This window comes from Pristiophorus japonicus, chromosome 15 (assembly GCF_044704955.1).
Source record: "Pristiophorus japonicus isolate sPriJap1 chromosome 15, sPriJap1.hap1, whole genome shotgun sequence".
In the NCBI taxonomy this organism is placed as follows: domain Eukaryota; kingdom Metazoa; phylum Chordata; class Chondrichthyes; family Pristiophoridae; genus Pristiophorus; species Pristiophorus japonicus.
In genome coordinates, this window is record NC_091991.1 from 23,220,188 (window position 1) to 23,225,621 (window position 5,434).

Sequence of the window (5,434 nt, forward strand, 5' to 3'; positions counted from 1 at the left end):
ACCCATAAAGACTGCTTGTGTGGATGTTGGTCCTCTGAGTTAGGACACTATACAGTGTTTATGTGCCATAAAGGGACCTTTCTTCTGCAGCTGGCTGTGCTATACCTGGCTGAGAGGGGCTTGATAATATTCGGTGACAACAGTCACATCCCTCATCTTTGTTTAATTCAGAGGTTTGGCGATGTACAATTTTTGTAACATGGTGTTTGTAAAACATAACAAGAGACCTTAATGTTTGTAACATATAACAAGAGACCCTTAGATCTTCATATTTAATAGGAATCATGCATAAATGTGCTTTATTTATTCCTTTTCTACTGGCATCTGCTGCTTTTTCAATAGTTCTATTTACTGTCATTTTTATATTTTGCTCCGGCTCACAAATTCTTAGCCTGTCCTTTTATGACCAAAGACACCCCACCAAAATTGCGACTTTTGTAATACTTGCGAGTATATATGTGTGTGCGCAAAATCCTGGACCTGCATCAGTGTTTAAAAAGTGCAACTCTTAAGATCCGTCGCAAATCATATACAAGTGCAAGTCACTCAGCGAGAACTTTGGAAACTTGTACTTTTAAAACTGATTTCTCGGCCAACTTCCACGTGAGCCACTAAAATCAATTTTAGAAGGAAAACAACCCTTTCTGGTGAACAATTCAGAATCCCCATAATATCCAGCCGGCATTCGATCCATACATTGGAGTACCAAAGGGAAATGTCTGATATAGAGTGTCCTCCGGTGGTTAGCTTTGGTACTGCACATCAGTCTACAAACACAAGTTAAGATTTTGTGATGGCGGGGATAGGAAGGATGAAGATGAAAAAGAATTTTAAACCAAGGTTATATGATAGAGTAGGATTATATGGAACTAATTATGTAACATGATTTTATTGAGACCATCGGAACATGATTGGTGAAATTATTTTTTATATTGCATAATCTTTCCCATAAGCATAGTAGTTTCCCATTTTTAAAATACAAACATGCAATACCTACTTTCAAAATATGTTAAATTAAATGGATTTGATGCAATATAGTGTATATAGTTGTGTGATACGCAAAATAATTTGTTTGCTTTTACCAGATGTGTGTCAAGTATTTTCAACCTCCAAATAGTGCAGATTGCAAAAATTCAATTATACCAGAGATCAAACTTGTATGTAACTTGGTATAATTTGGTATAAGACTGGGCTTAGAAAAGTTAAGTTATACTGAATTAAATATTTAACTATAATTCGTCTGCATTAGGGAGTGTTTAATAGACCCTTCTTTAAACTCTGCAGTTTCAAAGCTGTTGCTAGATTATCCCTGGACTTCGGGCTCTACAACTAAAAAACACAATTTTGATTTTTGAAAATATAAAAATGAACAATTTTTTATCCTCTTTTTTTTTGTGCATAATCGAGTAGATTGGGCTTAAAATCTCTGGAGTTTAGGAGAGCTGATCTCTTTGAAGCATATAAGAGAGTCTGAGGGGGATTGACAGGGTAGATAGTAAGAGTTTGTTTCCTCTGATTGGAGAGTCGAGAACTCGGGGCTCTGAGGATGAAGACTGAGATGAGGAGGAATTTCTTCACTCATAGGGTTGTGAATCTTTGGAATTCTCTGCCCTAAAGGGCTGTGGATGACTAGTCATTGAGTATATTCAAGGCTGAGAAAGATCGATTTTTGGACTCCAGAGGAATCAAAGGGTATGGGGATAGGGCAGGAAAGTGGATTTGAGGTCAAAGATCAGCCAGGATCTTATTGCATGGCGGAGCAGGCTCGAGGGCCATATGGCCTGCTGCTGCTCTTAATTCTTATGTCGACAGATCTTTAGTCATATGAAATTGCCAAGCTAGTCATTTTGTATATACATTGAAGCAATTTTCAATCGCACATTTAGCAAATCATAGTGATTGCTCTACCTGGGCTGACTTACAAACAACTGTAAATCAATTTAAAAAAAGGATCAATTTGTGAACAACCAATACCAGAATTTGAAAATGGATTATTAATAGGTTTTACAAAACTAATCTAATCTAGATAGTGAAAATATATTTAAGCATAGGTTTGATGGCTTCCAATTAAATTCCTGTCAGGGATGGTCTTCTGTAGTCAGGATTCAGATTCTAAATATCACCTTTGAGAGGGATCATTTTAAACTGGTAAAATACATGGCTCGAGGAAAAAAAATAGCACAAGGCATCCAGTAAAGTGTAATAGAGAGAACTAAAATGGAGGAATATCTGCAGAAGCATGTTTAAGGCCACGTGACAAGAGTTATCTAACTCCCCCGTCCGAGTTTATCAAATAAATGCTCGAATATAAGGTGTGGTTCTGCTAATCTTGTGTTGTTAGTTAGTATGATTGGACAAGGATGAGAGCAAGTGTGAGGGGTGGCTAGTGTAAAGTCCTGTCCCTGCAGTACAGATTCACACGAGGCACATACTGAAGTCAAGGTCACTCAGGACCTACACCTTTATTACACAGCTCTCGAATGCCACACTTGCCTGAGACCTATCCTTATATACCTGTCTGGGACAGGTATCCAGTGTCTCCTGCAAGTGCACCCCTGGTGGTCAGGTAAGCTTGTGGTTACAGGTCATCTCTAGTTACAGTCATGTATAGTATGGTAAGATACAGTCATGCACAGTAGTGTGAGATACATGACAACTAGCGAGATGGGAATGTGATAATATAGAGAAGGATGAGCGGAGGTGCAAGGTAAGTTGGTGCAAGGATGTGCAGGAGTAGGTTAGGGAAGGCAGAGTGATGGGGATGTGATGACTAGCATAGCAGGATGAGGTTGAGTGTGACTTTGCAGTAACATTTCATGATCTGCGGAGATCATCGAAAGGTTTGCGTCACTGCAACCAGATCCTCCTGTGCTATGTGCAACCAGGCTGTGTTGGTGTCCTGGAGAGGTCTCTTCTGCCTATTGGAATGGAAGAAAACCTCTCTGTGTGCTGTGACTCCCTCCATAAGTATATGGAGGGAGTCATGGGAGAGCCTGGGTGCATCAGTGCACATTTGTGCAGTGCTGGTCAGTGTTTGCAGCACCTCAATACTGCAGAACACTGACAGCACAACTGTCAAAATGAATGTGGACATTATCCCTTTAAGGAAACCGGTTGATGATGCGTCATCAGACCCACTTCCTTTTAATTGGCCGGGAACCTCGTAGGGCGGGCTTAACAAGCCCCAATCAAGGGAAAATCACTTCAACAGAGCACGATGGAACTGGGGGCGGGGTCTCAGTCTGCCACCTACCTCGATCGCACTTAGCCTGCCTAGGTAGGCGAAATCGCAGTCAACCTCCATCAATTAGTCTACAACAGATCCAGACATGACACGAGGAAAACCCCAGTGGTGGAGAGCTTTTGGAACTATAGGTCCAAAGTCATCTGTTCCTCCCAAGCAGCTGTAATACATGTCACCTCTCAAATTACTCACATACTGGATTGCAAAATGTTATTTTTTGAAATAGATCTCATTTGCATTTGAATGAATCAATAATAATTGCTTCCACCATCTCGAGGGAGTCTGTTTCGTAGCTTGACCACTTGCTCACTTTTCCACGGATTAGTTTTGAATTTACCCCCCTTCAAGCGATGTCAGCGTCTCTGTTTCTATCGTTCTGGACAAGGTGAAGCAGCCTGTCGCGGTCTACATTATCTAATCTCTTTAGAATCCTAAAAACAGCAATCATATCTTCTGCACTGAGAGCATCTACAATTTACATAATTGCTCCTCTTAACCTCCCTCAATCATTCTGGTTGCTTTTTTCTGTATTTGCAATATCCTTTTTGTGCTGTGGCAACCAGAACTGCACACAATATTTTCAGTGCGGTCATCCCAATGGTTTATAAAGTGGCAGGATTACCACACTATTTCGGCTCAAGATTGAATTTTAATACATTCCAACATATGGTTTGTGACTCCTAGTGCCAGATCATCTTGTACAGGCTTGCAGGTAGGGCACGGTTTTTCATGTTGCTATCAGATTCTGCAAAAAAATAAGCCATCTTCATTCGGTCTATTAATGTACACTGATCTGATTCCAAAAGCAAGAAATTAATTTTCCCTGTCAATTACAATATCCCTGTAGAGGGCACAGTGCTGGAAAGGATCTCTAAATACCGTAAGTTGTCTCCCAAAAACCCACGAAAAGTCTGCGGGTAGCTGTAAGTGTAATGAATGGCGAATGCCGATCCTTCGCTGCTGACTGCAAAATCTGGACCAATATCTTTTTAGATCAAGGATCGTGAGCTCAAAAATGATATTGGGCCAAAATTTGCGGTCGGAAGTACCTGGTGGTCCCGGAGGAACGAACACTTGTGCTCCGAGGCCTACGAATTCCAGGAGTGCATGCGTATCTTGGGATCATGTGGGCCTGGACCACCAATCACAATGTAGTATTCTCATTCATAGTAATGGGAGCTCCGAGCTCCCATTACTATCAATGGAAATATCCTAAAATCAAATAAAACTCAAACATAAATTTAAAAAATGAATAGAAATTGCATTAAATTAAATGTTTGAGAAAAATTTATTCGTTGAAATTTAAAAAAAAATGCTAATAGTGTTAAAAATAAACTTATGTTCATAGATAAGGTTTTTAATATAAAAATAACATTTTCTCTATCTATTAAAACTCTTATGCTGGTATAAGCAGGCTTTACGCCTGCTTTTACGAGGCGTAAGAGTTTGAAGGGCATTCGCTGGGCAAATAGCCCGAATCTCCGCCCACAAAGGCCCTTCTCCCGGGGAGCTACACGATCCGTCAAAAGATCACAAGTGCCAGGTTCAGGTGCATGCACTTAGTCTCTTGCGGGGCGCTCTTTGGGCGGTGGGCACATTGTACATACCCAGAGAGGCTGCCAATTCAGGGCCATTAAGTCCAGACAAAAGAATCTGGAGAATAATGAACAGACTCTCTTCCTCAATGTACTTTGTAGCTGCTGCCATTTCATTTGCCCTATTTCATTGTGGCAAAACACCAAATTGGCACAGGAGTCAAAATATCAATCCTGATAAGGATTCAGAATCAAATTAAAATTTCCTCCAATAATCAAATGGGTATTAGGGAACCCAGACACATTTGACAGCCTGTCAAGTACTCCCATTTGAAGAACTTGAGCAAAATCTTTGGAATGGTGCACCAGCCCATCAAGGTTTTAAACGCTCATTTGTGAAAACACACAAAAGGTATGCACTAACTATTGAAAGAACCTTGCAGAATTTTTCCCATAAATTCTAAAAAAAACTGAACTGCTCCATAACGTTGTATTATCTTCTTAATTACAAAAGTATACAACTCACTGTACGATATAATCAGATTTAAAAGAGTGCATAGTGCACAAAATACAGTCCCAATTATTTCCCCAACACCATTCCAATGCACTCTTACAGCACTGCAGGCTGGAATAAAAATTGATTTATTGAGACGTA